The sequence below is a fragment of the Kogia breviceps genome, chromosome 3 (assembly GCF_026419965.1).
Source record: "Kogia breviceps isolate mKogBre1 chromosome 3, mKogBre1 haplotype 1, whole genome shotgun sequence".
Classification (NCBI taxonomy): domain Eukaryota; kingdom Metazoa; phylum Chordata; class Mammalia; order Artiodactyla; family Physeteridae; genus Kogia; species Kogia breviceps.
Window position 1 is genome coordinate 187902924 of NC_081312.1, and position 21472 is coordinate 187924395.

At 45.9% G+C, this 21472-nt stretch overlaps 1 protein-coding gene across 6 annotated transcripts in view; it reads left to right on the forward strand.

The window, feature by feature from the left end:
- MPP7 (MAGUK p55 scaffold protein 7) overlaps nucleotides 1-21472 on the forward strand; it is a 424300-nt gene that overhangs the window by 191340 nt on the left and 211488 nt on the right. The gene's annotated exons all lie outside the window — the stretch shown is intronic.

Consider the following 21472-nt stretch of genomic DNA (forward strand, 5'->3'; position numbering starts at 1 on the left):
ATCAAAGTGCAAAGTAAAGTGATCTGACTTCATGTAATTTGAAGCCCTGCTTAATAATTTTCAGTTTAACACATTCAGACGTTGAACACCGATTGCTCTGGGTAGTTCATGATGGATTTTACGTGTAGTTCAGGATGGTGATGGAGAGACTGACTTCTCTGCTAAAGGGCCCTGGTTCCGAGGTTCGGTTCCGAGGTGCAGCGTGCTCTGCTCCTGCCTGCATTTCCTTCCTGGCTTTATCAGAACTTTGCTCTGGCTCTTTATGTTCCAGCCACAGCTTCCTTTGAACACGTTGGGGTCTTTTCTTCCCGGAACCTAAGCCTGTGCTGGATCCCCTGCTGGGACGTGCTCACCCCCCGTCCTCGCCCCCCCCCCGGCCCCCCGTGATTCACTTTGTTCAGTTTCACATTCTTAGAGGAAGGTGCTCTTTACCCACTGGAAGCTGCGTCTCCTGCCTCTGCTCGTTCTTCTCTCAAATTACACTCTTTACTTTCCTTCCCAGCTTATATCACCCTGCGTGGTTCGTTTGTTGCTCATTTGTTCGCTTGACTACTTGCACGTGCTTTGTCTTCTTTGCTTGCTAGGCTGGCAGCTCTGTGCAGGCACGGGCGGGCCGGTCTCTTAGTCACCACAGTGTACCCAGCACCGAAAGGCAGGGGCGGCCTCCTAGGAAACCTTCTAATGTCTGTTGACTCACTGAGCGGATCCAGCCGATGCAGAGCTCGGCAAAGATTCCGCGTAAAGGGCCAGGTAGGCACCGTACTAGGCTTTGCGGGCTCTGCGGCCTCCGGTGCAACTCCTCGGGTGGCCGGAGACCGTGTGGGTGGCGAGGCTGCGCTCGGGTAGAACCTAGTTGTGGAAGCGGCCAGCGTGCTGTGACTACATTATCTGCTTAGGTTCCTTTTGACTCAGGTCTTACACCGAAGGCAACCCGAGCGCGTGGCGCACCTGAGCCGCGTGTTGACCAGAATTAACAGAAACAAGAACCATTTCTTGAGCGCTGACTGTGTGCCAGACACCCTGGAAACTAGGACACAGAGACCCGGCGTCCCGGCTCGGAGGAGCCGGCGGGTGAGCCGGCCATGGCGCAGCGAGGCCTCAGGGCTGCGAGGGGTACACAGCCTGTGGGTCTCGGGGGCCTCGAGGCCGCGGGACGATAGGGGGGGTGCCGTGTGCTGAGGGCTATCCGTGTGGTACCGGTTTTACTTCTCCACAGGAAGACGCTGGAGAAGGCGTTACGAGGATGAGAAGCTCAGGGAATCGGGGGTACAGTGAAGGGTTATTTTGGCGTCAGACTCAGATTCAGGTCCTGCCCTCCCTCTTTCTTTGAACTTGGGCCAGTTGTTGAACCGTAGAACTCAAGAGGGTTACTGTGAAGATCAGATGAGTCTTGGAAATCACTGGACTCAGAAGCACTTATGCTTGTAAATTTCCAGGCCACGAGGTGCTCGTGTTGATGTGCTAAAAATGCCTTTGAAACACAGACCTGGACAATTTAAAAACCCATTCTCTCCCCGCTGCTGCACTTACTCTGCGCATTACCTTTCACTTAAAAACAAAAAGCCCAGGGCTTCCCTGGTGGCACAGTGGTTGGGAGTCCGCCTGCCGATGCATGGGACGCAGGTTCGAGCCCCGGTCTGGGAGGATCCCACGTGCCGCGGAGCGGCTGGGCCCGTGAGGCGTGGCCACTGAGCCTGCGCGTCCAGAGCCTGCGCTCCGCAACGGGAGAGGCCACAGCAGTGAGAGGCCCGCGTACCGCAAAAAAAAAACAACAACAGCAACAAAAAGCCCAATTTGTGTTAAAGTTTATTAATTGACTGGATAAAGTTAAAAAAGCTACAGAGTCTGTTTCTTGGTGGTTGAACAATGGAACAGAACATTAACACACTGAGAAATTTATCGGGATTTCACACTGGGAAACTCTCCATTAGGAAAAGATTCAAAGTAGAATTAATCTTCTTAGGTGTAAAGGCCTTCTGGTGTGAACTGGGCCCATAATCCTCTTCCTTTCAACGCTCCTTGTTTTGTCACTTCCCAGTGTTATTTTTTACATCTTTAATCTATTGGCTCAGGTCTGTCTGTCTTTAAAAACCCAGTGTCTCTATGGGAACTCGGGGACTCTCTCTTCTCTTTTCATGCCTGACTTCCCGACGGGCTGTGTGTGCGGAGCGCTGCTGTTTCCTTAGGACGTGTTCACGGTGCGTGAAAACAACTTGTTTTTTTCCTTCCTGACCACTGTTTGCAGCTCTGTCCCCACTGGGTTCTGCCCTCGACCTGCCTTCCCCCACCCTCCACTCTAATAACACTGATACAGGCAGTGTCTTCTAAGCAGTATTTTTGTAACTCTGAGTATTGACAGCCTTTGGAGATGAAGTGATGCCTTCTTCCTGAAACTCCCTCCCCCTTGACATCTACAGTGGTGCCAGTGAATTCCTCTTTTAGACCCGGTTCTGAGCACGTCCTTTCCATCCTGCACGCCCTCGCCCCCTGTGAACTCCTTGGGCTTGCATTCAGGATCCGTCTTCCCTCATCTTATCTCCCACTTTCATCCCAACACTTACCTTGTGTTTTATCCCAACTGTAATAAACAGTTTCCCAAACGTGTCTCCTGCTTCCCACTCCCATATGTTTGCTCAAGCTGTTGGGAGACGGCGGAGATTCATGCCGGGGCACCGCAGACTCTCCTTGCTTCTCTTTAACACTCAGAAATGGTATTTTATTTCTGAAGAACGCTCCGAGGCCAGGATTGGTGTCTGTCTCACTTGTCTCCACTCTAATTTGGTGGTCCCAGCAGACACCAGGAAGGCAGAATTAAAAACTGAGACCCCTCGCCTGCCCTCTGGGCCGTCCTTTGGCTCCGGTGGTTGATTTCAGGTCGGGGTGTAGGTTTCCTGCACGTACTTACTTGGTTGCTGACCAGATCAGGATCGGGGCTTGTCCAGCTCAGTTACTGCTCTTGAGAGCCAGTCCCTGTTAGGATGGGGCTTCTTCCTTACTCAACCCTCCTTTTCTGGGGATGGAAGCTCTGGTGGAGTCTGGGGCTCGGGGCTCTGTGGAGCTGCCTTCCTGGAGGGTGAACACACACACCTGATGGCCAGGTGCTTTAGAGCATCTGCGTGACTGGAGATCGTTACCTGACCCAGGAAGGCCCGCTCCCTGTTGTGTGTCCTCTACTCTCAGTGTCTCACTACGACACCACTTCACTCTCAGCACCAGATGCGTGGGCTCTGTCCTGTGGCACCAGACGGGTGTTGCATTTTAACTCAGGTCTGACTCTGTCTACCTGGAGGCAGCATCAGATCAATCCCACAGGACTGCCCTCCCCCTCACGCCGGGCGCAAGTCCAGGCGGCCACCTGGGCTTCTGACTCTCCAGCAATAAATGGGAGTTTCCCATATAATCATCTCGTTAGATGCAGAAAAAGCTTTTGACAAAATTCACTACCCCTTTATGATAAAAACCCTCCAAAAAGTAGGCATAGAGGGAACTGACCTCAACATAATAAAGGCAATATATGACAAACCCACAGCCAACATCGTTCTCAATGGTAAAACACTGAAACCATTTCCTCTAAGATCAGGAACAAGACAAGGTTGCCCACTCTCACCAATATTATTCAACATAGTTTTGGAAGTTTTAGCCACAGCAGTTAGAGAAGAAAAAGAAATAAAAGGAATCCAAATCAGAAAAGAAGTAAAGCTGTCACTGTTTGCAGATGACATGATACTCTACATAGAGAATCCTAAAGATGTTACCAGAAAACTACTAGAGCTAATCAATGAATTTGGTAAAGTAGCAGGATACAAAATTAATGAACAGAAATCTTTTGCATTCCTATACACTAATGATGAAAAATCTGAAAGAGAAATTAAGGAAACACTCCCATTTATCATTGCAACAAAAAGAATTAAATACCTAGGAATAAACCTATCTAAGGAGACAACAAAAGACCTATATGCAGAAAACTGTAAGACACTGGTGAAAGAAACTAAAAATGATACAAACAGATGGAGACATATACCATGGTCTTGGATTGGAAGAACAACATTGTGAAAATGACTATACTACCCAAAGCAATCTACAGATTCAGTGCAATCCCTATCAAGCTACCAATGGCATTTTTCAGAACTAGAACAAAAAATTTCACAATTTGTGTGGAAACACAAAAGACCCCGAATAGCCAAAGCAATCTTGAGAACAAAAAATGGAGCTAGAGGAAGCAGGCTCCCGGACTTCAGACTATACTACAAAGCTACAATAATCAAGACAGTATGGTACTGACATAGAAACAGAAATATAGATCAATGGAACAGGATAGAAAGCCCAGAGATAAACCCACGCACATATGGTCACCTTATTTTTGATAAAGGAGGCAAGAATATACAGTGGAGAAAAGACAACCTCTTCAACAAGTGGTGCTGGGAAAACTGGACAACTACATGTAAAAGAATGAAAGTAGAACACTCCCTAACACCATACACAAAAATAAACTGAAAATGGATTAAAGACCTAAATGTAAGGTCAGACACTATAAAACTCTTAAAGGAAAAAATAGGCAGAACACTCCATGACATAAATCACAGAAAGATCCTTTTTGACCCACCTCCTAGAGAAATGGAAATAAAAACAAAAATAAACAAATGGGACCTAATGAAACTTAAAAGCTTTTGCAAAGCAAAGGAAGCTATAAACAACAAGATGAAAAGAGAATCCTCAGAATAGGAGAAAATATTTGCAAATGAAGCAACTGACAAAGGATTACTCTCCAAAATATACAAGCAGCTCATGCAGTGCAGTATCAAAAAAACAACCCCCAATCAAAAAGTGGGCAGAAGACCTAAATAGACATTTCTCCAAAGGAGATATACAGATTGCCAAGAAACACATGAAAGGATGCTCAACATCACTAATCATTAGAGAAATGCAAATCAAAAGTACAGTGAGGTATCACCTCACACTGGTCAGAATGGCCATCATCAAAAAATCTGCAAACAGTAAATGCTGGAGAGGGTGTGGAGAAAAGGGGACCTTCCTATTCTGTTGGTGGGAATGGAAATCGATACAGGCACTATGGAGAACAGTATGGAGGTTCCTTAAAAAACCAAAAATAGAATTACCATACGACCCAGCAATCCCACTACTGGGCATATACCCTGAGAAAACCGTAATTCTAAAAGATTCATATACCACAATGTTCATTGCAGCTCTATTTACACTAGCCAGGACATGGAAGCAACCTAAGTGTCCATCAACAGATGAATGGATAAAGAAGATGTGACACATATATACAATGGAATATTACTCAGCCATAAGAGGAAACGAAATTGAGTTATTGGTAATGAGGTGGATGGACCTAGAGACTGTCATACAGAGTGAAGTAAGTCAGAAAGAGAAAAACAAATACCATAAGCTAACATATATATATGGAATTAAAAAAATGGTTCTGAAGAAGCTAGGGGCAGGACAGGAATAAAGACGCAGACATAGAGGATGGACTTGTGGACACAGGGAGGGGAAGGGTAAGCTGGGACGAAATGAGAGAGTGGATATATACACTACCAAATGTAAAATAGAGAGCTAGTGGGAAGCTGCCGCATAGCACAGGGAGATCAGCTCGGTGCTTTGCGTCCACCTAGAGGGGTGGGATAGGGAGGGTGGGAGGGATATGCAAGAGGGAGGAGATATGGGCATATATGTATACATATAGCTGATTCACTTTGTTATAAAGCAGAAACTAACACACCATTGTAAAGCAATTATACTCCAATGAAGATGTAAAAATATATGTAAATAAATAAATTGGAGTTTCCCACGACCCCCTCCTTGGGTTCAATTTATTTGCTAGAGTGGCTCACAGGAGTCAGAGGAACATTTTATTGACTAGATCACCCACTAGAAAAGGATACAAGGCAGCAACAGCCGGGTGGAGGAGACGCACAGGGCGAGGTCTGGGGAGGGGCAGGGCTGGCGTGCCCTGTCCAGGCTCCACTCGCCCTGCGCTAGCCCGCGAGCTTGCCTGACTCTGTCCTTTTGGGGTTTTATGGAGGCCCCGTGACACAGGCATGGTTGGTTAGTCTCACTGGCCGTTGGTGACTGAACTCAGCCTCCAGCCCCTCTCCCGTCCCTGGAGGTGGGGGCAGGACTGAAGGTTCCTACCCTCCAATCGAGGTTGGTCCCCTGGCCACCAGCCCCCGTCCTTAGGGTCTTTCTGGAAGTCACCTTATTCCCATAAGCTCAGGTGTGGTTGAAAGGAGTTTTTGTTTGATCAATAACAAAGGACACTTTTATTGTTCTTATCACTTACAACATTTCAAGGGTTTGGGGAGCTCTGTGCCAGATAAGGGCGGAAGATCAAACGTATGTTGATGCTAAGTCGTAGTGTCACAGGCCCCCTCTGGAAGATTGCAGCACCTGAATCAGGACTAGGCTTCCCACAGTCGTCAGACGTTTTGCCTTTGCTCCTGTTAAAGAAAAAATAGTATTTGAACGGGTAAAAAGTTTCTGATGCTCATGAAAGTAAGGCAGGCTTTGTTCAAGAGAGGCCATTGTGATGAGTGGAGAGACCTCCGTGGTGAGGGGCTTGGAGTTGGGGAGGATCGGGCTCAAGTCCGCAGACAGCTTGGGCACGTGGGCACTCACGGGTCAGCACGGATGTCCCTGTGTGCAGATTTACTAAAAGGAATATCTGGGGTACGGGGGATTCTGTCCAAACCAACCTAACAGGATTCCCGTTGCAGGCGGGCCGGGGCGATCGGGCCTCCCCTGGGGGGTGGAGGGAAATGAGGAGCCCAGTCAGATACTGAGGGTGGCAGGTTCTGGTTAAACTGGCTGATAGGGATTCTTGCCAAAATTGTGCAGTGCAGGAAGCCCAGGAGTGGGCCTGGTTGAGAAAGACTTCAGGGAGTCCTGAGGTGAGTTCAGTTAATGAGAAAATCTTCCATGTGCAAGTCTGAGGTGGGGGCCTTCTCATCTCCCTGCTGCCCTCCCCTCCCCTCCCCCCTCCTCCCCCTCCCCCCTCCTCCCCCTCCCCTCCCCTCCCCTCTCCCCTCCCCTCCCCTCTCCCCTCCCCTCCCCTCCTCCCCCTCCCCTCCCCTCCCCCTCCCCTCCCCTCCCCTCTCCCCTCCCCTCCCCTCCCCTCTCCCCTCCCCTCCCCTCTCCCCTCCCCTCCCCTCCCCTCTCCTCTCCCCTCCCCTCCCCTCCCCTCTCCCCTCCCCTCCCCTCCCCTCCCCTCCTCCCCTCCCCTCCCCTCCCCTCCTCCCCTCCCCTCTTCCCCTCCCCTCCTCCCCTCCCCTCCTCCCCTCCCTTCCCTTCCCCCCTCCCCTCCTCCCCTCCCCTCCCCTCTCCTCTCCCCTCCCCTCTCCCCTCCCCTCCTCCCCTCCCCTCCTCCCCTCCCTTCCCCTCCCCTCCTCCCCTCCCCCCTCCCCCTCCCCCTCCTCCCCCTCCCCTCTTCCCCCTCCCCTCTTCCCCCTCCCCTCCCCCTCCCCACTGCTGAGGAGGGGCAGCTCCAAGATCCCTCCCCTGCACTCCTGGCTGCTTGGGTTATGCTTCACAGCCAATTCCCGAGGAGGAAAATACTCCAGTGTTGATTTTAAAGGTCTTCTGTGTATGTCTCATGAGCAGATCTAATTTTTCATCACAATAAACAGTGATAGAAAAATGTAGCATTGTAGTATTTTAAGACCCCACCGACAGTGGTGAACCAAGACAGGAGAGGTGTGCTATAATCCCCCGCCCCCATTATTTGATGTGAACAATTGCCGTTTTCTTAATATTTGTTTGGAGAGCTATGCAAGCTCAGTCTCAGTACCTGTGACTCCGCCTCTCCCCATCACATCACACCCCTAATTCCTTAAATCCAAGAGCCCCTGGTGGCCTTTTCAGTGTATTTAGATAAAAAGCAATTTGAATATGCTGCCACCAAAGAATTTCAGTTTTTCTTGACAGTATTTTATAATTGCATCTGACTTAGATGTGATCAGGTACTTAGACATGCAGAGAAGCAGCAGCCCGAGGCATCTCGTCTCATCTGTGAGATCCAGCAGGTTCTCGACCTGTGTACACGGACAGACTTTAGAGTCTTCTGGCTCCACAATCTGCCTGGATTAGGTGCAGCTTTCTGTGTATCTTTTGAACGTTTCTGAGGACAGAGAAGGTCCATGGTTTTCATCTGATCCAAAAATATCCGTGGCTCCTGAAATGCCAAAGGCCATTGTACTGCAGTATTATTTATGTAACCGAAATGGTAACATAAAACACGGATGACTTTTTAAAAGCGCCTGATTTAGGACCTGTGACGGTGGGTACCTAGCGCAGTGCATTGCGCCGATTTTTGAGCTATGCTGTTTCACCCTACTTTGCTAGTTCAGTCAAAAATTATAAATAGAAAGATAAACTGGTCTCTCAGGGTCCGGAAGCTTGTTGATTATCACAGGACCAGACGTTACCACCTCACCAGCTGGAGGCTGTCCCGCGTCACTGTCACTGGAGCTCTTTCATGCCCACCCTCCACGCTCAGGGGTCACCTGCAGGGGAAAGCTGTACTGTTGAGGAGAAATGTATTTGGAGGTCAGAGGAAGAATGGAGGGTGGTGTTGACACTGAACAAGTACTGTGACTTTTTTACTGGTTCCTCGTGTTAAAGAACAAAATTCAATGGAGTACATTTTAAAGATCTCATGGGATGTACTCAGTGATTCATGGAACAGGCAGCAGCCACCTGGCAGACGGAAGTGAGCCCTGAAGAGCTGTACAAGGCGACAGGTTTTACAGGCCCCAGCGAGCAGGGGCACGGAAGTTACCCTGGGCGTTTGCTGAGTGATTAAAGCAGGCTTACTTTCCTTGTATGGAGCAGGGGAGAGGCTTGGAGCTGACTGCTTGGCCCGGGCCTTCCTTTCCTGGCAGAGCTGAGCACAGGATCTTAAATTTTGGTTTTGCTGATGTGGGGCTTTGCACAGACGACTCCATCTTGGGACCAGTCTGGTTACTTCAGTGCCAGTATGGCCATGTTTAGGGTCTAATGGTAGGGACAGTGATTTGCCTTACCGAAGTGCTTGTGTGGGTCTCTGCCTTGGGTCTGGCCTGTTACTTGTTCCAGGAGAAAAAGCGCTGCTCAGGGGGTTGCAGAGCTGCTGTGCTGATGGGCAGGTGCATTTGTGATAAACACCGTAGAGTTCCAACCCCAGTGAGCGACTTGCAGAATCTTATATAAATCATGGTTCAGTGTAACAGCTCTCAGTTAATTCTTTGTTTTCTCACTTGTGTGTCGGACCTGCTTTTGCTAATGAGCGTAAATCATTCTGACTGTTAAAATGGTCAATTCTGGACGGCGAACTAGTGAGAAAGTAGATAAGAGCAATTTTTCTTTCTTTGTTGGAAGATTAAAGACTCTTAGTTGAATTGAAGATCCATCTGGCTTTGCAGTTTGCTGAATTGACTTAAGAAAACGAATTTGCTTTGGTAAGGAACGAAGCTACTTAAAGAATAATTTCACAGTGTAACTTTTTTAGGCAACTATAATTGCAAAAATTATTTAAATTCCTTCTTTAATAGGAATTGGGCATAGAGTAAGTCTCAACACTGAGTTAAAATATATCATGTAGAAAACAGCATTTTTATTTTAAGAACATTAGAAGAGAGATACTATTTGGGTAAAATAGTTAAATATGTTATCTAGTTGTTTTCATATGTTTTTATTCAGTAATTTCTCTATCTTGACAGGCGATTGAAGGAAAGAACCGTCTGTCCATAGGTATGAGGAAGATTGCTGTAATGATTTCAGATCATTAATAACTAGATATAGACAATACATTCATTGGTAGCTTGGGAGACCGAAATAGAGTGGATTTCCACCTGGAAATCATTGATGCCTTTTTAGGTTAAAACATATTCTAACAAGTAGAAAAAGGAATCGACACTGATGTAGCCACCTAATAACGCCATCAACATTTACTGTTTTTACAAATAAGGAATTTATAAGTAGCTGATAAATTTTTTTTTAAATTGGTGTTTCCTAGGTGTGGGCCTGCAGGGAAATGTTAGCAGTTTTCTAACGACCAGTTTTTGTTTTAAACACTATGCCTTTATTTTCATGTGTCTTAGAAAACATAAAACTAGCTCATCAAACTCCGGGTTTCACTGCTGTTTGTTTTAAAAGGGTCCAAAGCAGGTATTTAAGTTAAGAAAGACTTGATTGAAGAAAAATGTTGAGTTTTTTCTGTAATGTAATTGTTGTCAGGGTGGTGTATGAATGAGGGAAGTTTGGGAGCTGCTGATGTTGATTGTTGATACACAGCTTTCTGTTTAACTTTGAGTTGATGTAATTTTTTTTTTTTGCGGTATGCGGGCCTCTCGCTGTTGTGGCCTCTCCCGTTGCGGAGCACAGGCTCCGGACGCGCAGGCCTAGTGGCCATGGCTCACGGGCTTAGTTGCTCCGCGGCATGTGGGATCTTCCCGGACCAGGGCACGAACCCGTGTCTCCTGCATCGGCAGGCGGATTCTCAACCACTGCGCCACCAGGGAAGCCCTGAGTTGATGTATTTTAAAGAGTGATGATGAACCGGGGAGTCGGGTGGGGTGCTGCATTTGAGGAGCAATCTCACCTGTGAAATTGGGCCCTGAGCCTTTCCATGCTCTGACGCAGGCCCTTTCTTATTTCCCCTTAGCTGTTTAGCGTCGTGGTGACCTGGTATTTCCGCAGCGTCGTTTCCACTTTTCCGCTTTACGTGGAACTCTCTCCCCCGATACGCAGCGTGCTCTCAGAGAGGGGATTATACCGTCTTCATCTGTGATGATATAGTGCCTGGTAGTTGCTGACTGAGACATGTGGCTCTTGTTCAATAAAACTAATAGGTGTAAAGCCAGATATTTAATTAGTCCTAAGTTAAAACAACAGTCCCTCTCCCACCCCCCAAATCACCAGATAGTTTTATGAATAGGCAAGCTGCAGACTTTTGGTACTAGGAGCTCAAAAAGAAAAAAAAAAAAAATCCCCCCCACCTTAAAATTGCTCTACTTTTCTGTCTTCCTCGTGGTATCACCTTGACTCTGCTTGGAAAGACAGCACCAGCGTGATAGAGCGCCTGGAGCCCTGGGTCTGTCCCCATCCCCTGTGGACCTGGGACAGGAGTGGTGAGGTGAGGTATAACCTGTGGCAGAGGGGCGTGGGTCAGATGAAGTCATGGCTGTGTAAATATTCAGTATTGCCAGGACCCACAAGAGTGTGTGTTTTTATTTTTACTCTTAAGTGTCAGCACATGACTATACATACCTTCCCTAGAAATTTTGTATCCACCCCTCCCACACATAACCGGTCTGCCCTTTCCTTGTTGAAAAACAGAAACAAAGCCCCCATCCACAGACAGAAGCCCACCTCCTGGTTTATTGGCATCTCTCTAAGCTACCTCAGATCTTTTTGGGGGAAGGAGTCAGAGTATGAATTTATACATACTTTTTTTTTTTTTTTTTTTTTTTTTTTACTGTTTATATAATATTTTTTTCTGAAGAGCATTGGTAGTTCCAGAATACATTATTGGTGACTTAAAAGCAAAACAAAAATAAACATAATTCATTTCATCTTTGAAAGAGACTTTTGTTAGGAGTTGATAGTGGTGAATTATTTTCTGTGACATGGAAAGAGAAAGTATGCAAGAAACTTACTTGGTCCTGGGATAAGGTAATTCTGATGGACCATTTATTGACCATGATACACGACTTAATGTTTATGACTGTTACATGTACTGTGAAAGGCATTTGCTTATTACATTGAACACTTTAATATATTATTATTTCTGTTTAGGGGGAAAACAAAGTTGCTAAGTGGCAGAGCTTGGATTTGAGTCTAGGTTTGATGGACTCAAAAGCCCAGTGGTTGTTCACCCTGGCTGTGTACTTGATCCACTGGGGAACCTTACTGGTGCTGGTGAGGTTCTCCTTCATGGTTTACATTTTCTTCGATATAAACTGATTGTGATTAATAACGTTCATGTCTGATGATTCCAATATCTGAATTACCTGTTAACTTGTTTCTGTTGTCTTTGTCTGTTGGCTCTGTCTCTTGATGTGTCTAGTAATTTTTGGTTGAATATTGGACATTGTGGAGAATTGTAGTGGTGTGGTCCCTTTGGGGTCCCAACTGAAAGCTGGTGGGATTTAGTAATGTTCTTCTACCTTGCTGAGCCCCAAACTCCAATTTTTATCTTTCTAGCCTGGTGGGATAGACTGTATCTCTGCTCAGCTTCTCAGTCACTCACCAGCTGCATTGTTTGACTTCTCTATCCTGTGGTTTGGTTTACTAATGAACCAGTGAATGCTTTGAGAAGAAAAGCAGCTCAGACTGCTGGACTCACCTCTTTGTGCTTTTCTTCTTGTGGGACTTCTGGCCTCTCAAGTGCTAGCCGCCTTATTAGGCCTGAACTCCATCTTTTGTCTTCCCAGACCTGTCAAACTGACCGAGGTTCTCTTCAACTCCTCTTTTTAACAGTCATCTTCTCCTATCTTCGTAACCTCTCCATCTACACCGCTTATGAATTGAGAAGTGAGGAAGCAGCGCTGGGTGCGTCTCAAGAGCCTTTGTCTCCAGGATCTTGGCTGTTCAAGTCCTACTTTGGGAGGTGGTTTTTTTTTTTTTTTTTTTTTTAGCTTTCACACAGATTAAAAAAAAGGTTTATCCATGCTTTCTAGCTTTTTTAAAATTCTTATCATTGTCATCTGGAATTAGTTGTTAGGTAGAGCATAAAATGGTTTTTATTAATTTCTGTAATTGCTGCATTTATTTGTACTTGGCTTTTGAAGTTGACGATTAGCCAAGGTCTGATTTCAATGGAATTTTATGACTTTTTTAAAGAAATAAAAATGTTTATTTCTAAAAATAAATAAGTGAACTTAATTAGATTTCATTAAAGGGACCATTAGCTGTAAAGCTTTATAAAAGTAATTTTCCCAAAGTCTTGATTATATACGAATGTAATTTTATAATTTACTACTTTCCCAGAATTTTAATTCAGTTAAATGAAAATGAACATTTTATCTCTTTCTATTTTGCTTACTGTGAGACTATTTTAAACATTCTTAGATTGAAAATTACCTAAAAGTATTTTGAAAAATTGATATCCAGAAGCTGTAAATACTGAAAATTCCTTTAAGTACTTCATATTGTAAATGATTTAAATTAAAGATACTTGTTTTCCCATCATAACGAAAAGCTTTTGAATTAAAGCCTGAAAGTAATTAACAAGATAAATATAGAAGCCTAAAATTAAGAGTTTGGCATTAATTAGGTAACATAGTAAAAGATGATCTCAAATTTGAACTTGCATACCTTGATAATTCTTCTCTTTCTCTACCTAAGTACCTCTTTTATGGAATGTTATTACATGAAGCAGTGGTACTAAGCAGACTGTTCTGGTACCTTAAAACAAAGTGTCTTTCTTATGCTGCATAGATGGGTAGTTTTTCAAACGTCTGGAAAAGCAAAATAAGAAGCGGAATTCTTTTTTGAATTCAGTATAACCCTTAGAATGAGTCATGAAGCTAGTTACACAATTTGTCACTAAAACTCAAATACACCATTATTATAGAGCGCAGAGTTGCTTAGTTTGTTGGCCTGTCAAGGAAACTTTGAACACTGGGTCAGGAACTAGTGAAGAAATTTAAAACATTTTACTTCTGGATAATATTTTTAGTAGACTTTTTGACGATAAGATTACATGGAGACAGTATTTATCCAGAAGATTATGAAATCACAAGAAATTTCAAGATGAATCAACACAAGTTATTAACTAAGATTTACTAGTAGCGCTCCATAGACTCCTTGGAGACACACACCTGGAAGAACATTATTTGCACATTACTACCAGCACACTGCTGGGCTTGAAATATTCTTAATGATCAATGAGCAAGTCAGAGCAGATACGATGCTATAGAAACCATCACATGTTTGTCTACTGACAGTGTAGTGGCCCTGATCAAAAGTGTAAAGTTGTTTTGAAAAAAGAACTTTGATTCAAGTTATGTATTATTTTAATCACAGAGAAGCTTTTATATTTTATATAAAAGTTTGCTATAAATCTGAATTCTTTATTAACTGATGTTATAAAAGTTAGTGACTCTAACAACATCCTAGCCCTTAAAGTTTAATCCTGGCCCTCCATCTCCCCCCATCCCCTTTCCTTGACTTTGTACAAAGAAATGGGACCAGTGTGCAATTTCTGCTCTTTCACACTTCAGGTGTTAGAAGACCAAAGGAAAGGTTTTGTCAAGAGTTTGCGTGTAAGGGCTTCCCTGGTGGCGCAGTGGTTGGGAGTCCGCCTGCCGATGCAGGGGACGCGGGTTCGTGCCCCGGTCCGGGAGGATCCCACGTGCCACGGAGCGGCTGGGCCCGTGAGCCGTGGCCGCTGAGCCTGCGCGTCCGGAGCCTGTGCCCCGCAATGGGGGAGGCCACAGCGGTGAGAGGCCCGCGTACCACAAAAAAAAAAAAAAAAGAGTTTGCGTGTAAGAAGAACTAACTTAACTTGTGTGTGTGTGTGTGTGTGAGTGGTTCTCACTTTGTGGATTTGTAGAAAGACAGTTGTTAAGTTGAAAGATGGCTTACTTAAGTAAAAATATATCATTGAACATCTTAATCAGCTTAATAGAAAATTGTAAGAACTGTGTAGATATGTATTACTTTTTAGTGACACTTGAGGGTAAAAATTCAGCTTAGTAAAAATAAGATTAAAATGGCCACCTAATGATGTTCAGTGAATAGAAAAGAGTTTTTTCCTGTTTGAGGGAGAAGAATGTTTGAAAATTGACTTTATTCTTCAGACCAGTTCTGTTTAGAGCCGAACTGAGTGGAAGGTGCAGCTATTTGCCCCCCACATGCACAGCCTCCGCCAGGTCCACACCGCCACCAGGATGGTATATGTTTGTTGTAGTCGAGGAACCCACACTGACACAGCATCATTATCAACCAGAGTCTGTGGTCTATATTAGGGAAGGTTGATTGGATTTAAAGTCCATTAAAGTCACAAATGCATGAAAGAGTAGGAAATGTGAAATCCAATTAAAATTTTTGAATGACAGTAAGAATGATTTTAAATGTATCACCTTGTGTGAACCAAGTTTATTGTTGATGGGGCTCCGTCTGAAATTTGAGGAGCTCCATCAACAAGCACAGAACTCGGTGTAAAAAAAGTTTGTTCATAGAAACAAGCTTAGGTTTCTCATGAAAAAAATGTGAGCACATTTTCTTTGGGAGTTTTATATAAATTCTGGATTTAATATCTTCCCTAATACTTTGTATTTAAGCTTCCTGATCATAATTATAGGATATAAAGAAAGTATAATTGATTTGTTTCACCAAGAGCAGACTTCCAGGCATCAGAAAAAATATTTCCAATCTGTGCCATGACATGAAACACTGAACTGTATTTGCTGCTTTTTAACACCATGGAGTCCCTTAGTTTTTAATCTAAGTGGGTGGTCTTGGTGAGGGATAAATTCCATCTAGGGAACCTAGACTCTCCTACAGGACTGTGGAGCTTTTTGAAATGTATACAGTTTCTTGAGAACCATCTGTATCCTTCCTGTTGGTCAGGCTGACATCGCTCGGAGAACTTCCAGTCACCACCTCAGCTGGCTCTGGTTGGCCCGGTAACCTTAGGGCACACATGTACTTGCTCATTTGTCCACTCAGCATACATTTAATGAGCATCTCTGTGCCAGCCATTGTGGAATATAATTTATACTTTCTTTGTGTGTGTGTGTGTGTGATATGCGGGCATCTCACCGCTGTGGCCTCTCCCGTTGCGGAGCACAGGCTCCGGACGCGCAGGCGCAGCGGCCACGGCTCACGGGCCCAGCCGCTCCGCGGCACGTGGGATCCTCCCGGACCGGGGCTCGAACCCGCGTCCCCTGCATTGACAGGCGGACTCCCAACCACTGCGCCACCAGGGAAGCCCCTATAATTTATACTTCTTAAGAAATTTATAATTTCATGGAGGGGAAGGTCACACAGATACTGACATAAATGTTTAAGTACGATGATAGAGTAAATAGGCCTTGAGACCCACAATGGAATTGTGAAATTTTGAAAGATTGCCATAGCATGTATGATTTTTTTCTATTTTTAATTATACAAGAATTGAATAAGTACTTGTGAAATTTAAAAATAAAAAATCATAGTCTAAAAATTTATTCCCATTTTATACCCCACCCTCCCTCCTGGTTCCACTTTTCATTCATTGTTTTAAACCATTGCCTGATGGATGGACATTTTAGGTTTTTTCCTTTTTTCTGGTCATCAGTGATGCTTAGTAAGTTTCCTCGTCCGTACATGTTTGCACGCACGTGAATTATGTTTCTAGTGAAAAGTCTTAGGAGTAGAACCCTGGCTGAAGAATGTTTCTCTGGCGTGTTTGTCGCTGGCACCCTCAGAGCCAGTAGGCTTTTCTTTTAAAGGTAACGGAAGAACTCAGGACGCTGTGGGCGCTGGGGTTGCAGAAACCGTCCGGAGGACCGCAGTCCCCGTGGTTTGGCGGCAGCATCTGCAGAGCTCTGGAGCTGCGGGGTGTCCGCATTGTCCCTGGTTCATCTTCAGCTGCCCTCCGGGGCCCTCACCTCCTTCTCCGGCCCCGGCGGCCACCACTGCCCTCCCGCCCCGTCTCGACATGCTCTTCCCCACGCTGCGCGCTGCCCGCCTGCCCTGCGCGCCTCGGTCATGGCCGGTTCCCATGGCCGGGGTCTAACGTCGGTGCCGGAGTGTGTACAGGCTGACGTTTCGCTCGTCCTAAAGAGGTGACATTCCTGGGCTGGAATGTCCCATTTACTGTCTCTTCCTTCTCTTCTCCTACTCCAAGTGCTTCTCCACAAACTTTTTGGGATGTAGCTAGCGACACCCAGAGATGTTTCTGGTGGTTTATGAGGTATTTCTCTGGGTCGGGGCGCTCTGTGATCAGAATTTTGTTAGCTGATTAAAATCGACCAGGAACAAGCCTTTCAGTAATAATTTGTAGAATTAGGAAAAAATGAGTTCCTGCCTCTTTCCTATACATTTTTTTTCAAAGTACCTTTGCACTGCGTTCGAATGAGCACCGTAATTTGCAAATAAAAGGGGGAAATGCTAAAAGTTCAGTGCTCTCTGGATTCCGTGTTGCAACAAGTTCATGTTTGTTGTTTGGTTGCAGATTCCCGCTGGAACCCCCCCGCCCCTCTCCCCTCCCCTCCCCCCACTCCCCTCCCCTCCCCTCCCCATCTCCCACCCTCATTCACTTGTTTTCCAGCCTGCGATTCGTGGCAATTTATGGGGGCCTCAGGTGTGGAGCCCTTCCTTGGTACGGGCTTCTCTGTGTGCATTCCGCGGTGCTCCCCAAGGCCCCCCCGAGCTGGCTGTGTGCCGGGGCGGGACACCGAGGCCCCCGGCCAGCACTCTGCTGTCCATGACCTTGACAGCAGGTTTCACCTCGTTCTTCCTCGGCCGTTCCTGCCCTTGTGGTTGGGAGACCCGGTGAGAATACGGGCAGCAGGATATGACTCAGTCAAATGCAGTCTGTGCCCCAGTTTTCATTTTGAGATAAATGTTCTGTATGGTTGTTTGCATAATACTCATTATTTCCACCCACCGTAATTCTGTTGGGTAGGTGTTAAGTAATTATCTCTAGTCTCTCTTTTTATTTGCTAGTTAAGGGATAATAAATCTAAGAATCCTTGATATTTAGAAAGGTAAGATCAGGTATTTGCTCAGGATGACTCAGTACTGTTTTGCTAGCTGTATTCCTCATAGCCTTGCAAAATCAGTACTTCAGAGCAGATGCTCAGTGGTTCGAGGTCGCCCCTTCCTCCGTGAAACGTCTGTTACAACAATGTCATTGCTTTCCAAACGTGACTTTTTATTTTATTGGGCCGGTTCCTTCCCTCTTTCCTGTCTATAGCAATTTACTCTTCAGGGATCAGGGCGAAGAAACACAGCCCTTGAACCAGAAGACAAGCAGGAAAGACCGCCGCCCTTGAACTTCAAGACACGTTTAGCAAGATTTTCAGAATCTCTACAGCTGCGATTTTTCTGTTAGAAATCTTGGCTCCTTTGTGAAATTAATGGTTTTAGGAATGTTCACAAGCGGTTTATGGGAGAGTAAAAAGAATCTTTCTGAGACATTGTCACATTTTTTTAATCCAAAGAGATTGCAGTGCAATTGAGGACAATCCACACAGGAGTGGACATCGCAAAAGTATCTCTTTTTAGTAATAGGGAAATGATGTCTTGAACCGTCAAGTGGACACAGTTGCCTGGTCTGCTTTGTGTAACCGTTGCAAAAGTGCTGGAATTGCAAAACCAAGACGAAAAATGGATGAGGAACTAGTTTAGGAAACTGTAGAGGGAAGACCCAAAGTGAAACAAAGCACCAGGGTGTGAATGAAGAGGTGGTGGGCGAAGTGCCTCACGTTTCAGTGCAGACACGCTGGAGCCGGGACCCTGTGCGTTAGTCAGACCCACGTTGGTGCTGTGAGTGAAGCAGTGGCCGCAGTGAAGATACTGTCCTTGGAAACCTGGACCTCTTCCCGGGCGTGTTGTACTGTACATTGATTGATCCAGTGTTGCAGACTTGTTTATGTCGCCGGGTAAATTCCTACCAACGAGTTGAGTTGTTGGTTCAGAGGGTATAATAAACACTTAGAATTTTGGTGGATTATCATGAGGTTTCTTTCTTAAATGGGAAAGAAAGACATTTGTTCACATTACATCAATGTTGGATGTTTATTTTCATTTTCAAATTTCTAACTTATTAGAAATATAATTTTTAGGGCTTGCAACAGAGCTGAAGTCGTGCAAGTTGCTTTTGTTAATATGACTCAAATTTTCTTTTTTAAAAGTGAAATTATGGCACCCTCTGCTGAATTTGAAAGGAATTGCTGAATAGTAACGTACAGGTTTGACTACAAGAATGTATAAACGTGTACTTTAGACTTTCTTGTCCCTTATACGGTGGCCCTTTTTGTTCACCCTGGTCACCACTAGGCCGTGTGATGACGGACATTTGACTAAACCCATATTTTGAAGTGGGCAGAAGAGCTGGCGTGAACAAGTCCACAGAGGCAGGAAATAACAGAGGCCGCGTGTATTCGGGGTTGTTTCATAGAAACGTTGAGAGAGGGTGTCCATGTGATTCTGCAGTGAAAGAAACAGTGAGAACAGAGGGCAGGTATCACTTTTGGAATTTCAACTTTATCATGAGCGTGCCGCTGAGTCATCAGATAGGTTTTTTTAGAGCAGTGACACGGTCCTTTGAGTATCTTAGAAAGATGATGCTGTGGGTTGGAGGTGGGAAAGGACAGTTCGCCCATCAGTGCATTTGCTGAGTGGGGTCCCAGAGAGAGAGAGAGAGACAGAGCTCTGGGAAGCTGGTTACATGGTGGGTTGGTTTGTGAACACAAACAAAACTTCACCAAAAAACTTCAAACGTACCGAAAAGTACAAAGAATAGTACAGTGAGTACCCATAAGTCTACCTTAGGCCCAGCCGTTGGGAACAGTTTGCCCGGCGTGCCCTGGCCCCTGCTCCGAAGTCCTTGGGAGTAGGTTGCAGATGTCTTTACTGTGTACCTGGAGGTACGTCAGCAAGCATCTCTACAAAGTGGCCTCTGGGGAGACATGCTCAGGGGGACACAATCTGGAAAGCTTAGGATTGGGGGTACAGATACGAGGTCCTGTTACACCCTGTGAGAGATGGCACAGAGGCACAGAGGCTTGGTTTACTATACTTCATTTGAGGCTCTCTGGCGTTTTCCACGTCTCTGTTTGAGACTCTGGGAGATAGGTGTATGGTGAACACTGCTATATTTTAAGTAGAAACTTTTAAAAAAGTTTTCTACGTTTTCTTTCTTTCTTTATCAGAAAAAGTTCCAAGCATGCTCAGTGGTTGAAGAGGCCGGCATTCTTGGGTGAGGTAGCTTCTCCCTGGGAAGAGAGAGAGGTCACTGCAGACGAGCTGGCCAGCCTCGCCCTCAAGGAGGAAGAGGGGCCAGGCCCTTGGTCTGTGCTGAAGGCCCAGCAGTGTGAGGAGGCAGGTGTGTGCCCGGTGCGAGTGCGGGAGGCAGTGCACCCGCAGGGCCTGTCTGCCTCGGGGTGGGGACGCCGGGGCAAGCGGAGAGCCGGAAGTGCCCGCGGGTACTGGGCATAGATGCTGACCTCTTAGTACCTTTGATTGGTAGGGAGTCTGCGTACTCCGATGTAGTAAGCGTTTTACATCGTGATCGGTGGGCTTTGCAGCTCTCCCTCCTTCGCGCAGAAGTAGCAAGGGTGTGGGCAGAGGCATGTAATGCCCACCCTACTGTGTGTAAAATAGACAGCTACCAAGGACCTACTGTGTGGCTCAGCGAGCTCTGCTCAGTAACGGCCTGTATGGGGAAAGAATCTCACAGAGTGGATATGTGGATACGTGTAGCTGATTCACTGTCTGTACACCTGAAACTGACTCCGATAAAAAAATAAAAATAAACCAACGAAGTATCATGGCAGGAATTGGTAATGGGTTCACCATGGACTCATTCATTCTTTCATTCATTCAACAAACACTAGGGAGCCACGTCTTACTGTATACGGCCAGCTCGATTCTCAGACGCCAGGAATTCCGGCAGCCATACAGGCAGAAGTCCCTGCCTCTCGTAGCTGACATTCTAGCAGGAGAGACAGACCGTCGACTCGGTAAACGAAACCCACATAGCGGTTAGACTGTGACGAGCGTGAAGAAGAGACATCAAGTCGGGCTGGGGTTTGTGGGGAGATTGTGCAAAGGGGCCGCGCAGGGAGCCCACGGAGATGCCGTCTGGGGAGAGGCCCGCGAAGGCCGCCCGGGAGCCGGGCCCGCGCCCGGAGTCCGTGTCATGCGCTCTTTCTGCAAATGAGGGGCCCGGCCGCTCAACGGCGCGTGAGGGTAGGAAGCGTCTCACACCGGCCTCGCGTGGCCTTTCGTTTTTTTTCTGGCTCTGAATGTGCTGTTTTTCCGGTCAGGTTCCTCTTCTAACCCTCTGATTTCTTGACATCAACGGATCATAAAGGGAGTGTCTCCGTGTCCCATCGTGTCTTCCAGAGTGTGTGTTAGTACAAGACAGCGTGCTTGCAAGTCCCCGCAAAGGCTTTGCAGCGAGCGCTCTGTGGAAGGTTCTTTTGCGTAAACGTTTCCCGTGCTTTCTGCACAAGGGCTGGCACGTTACTTCCCTTAGCAACTTAATTTGTGTTCCTTCTTCACGTGGAACTTTGGAAATGTTAGCCTTTTCTCTTTTCTGTTCATTTCATTCTGGAAATGAAAATAACCCTTTTCAGAGCTATGATATGCAGATTAAAAATGTACAAAGTATAGTCAGTAGATTCCAGCAACTAATATTAATGGTTTAAACACTGAGGTAGTTGAAGAAAATAACATTCAAAGGTATATGAACAATGAAATACTCAAAGTTAATTACCCTTGGGTATAACTGACTGAGCGTGAGATTCTCTGCTAT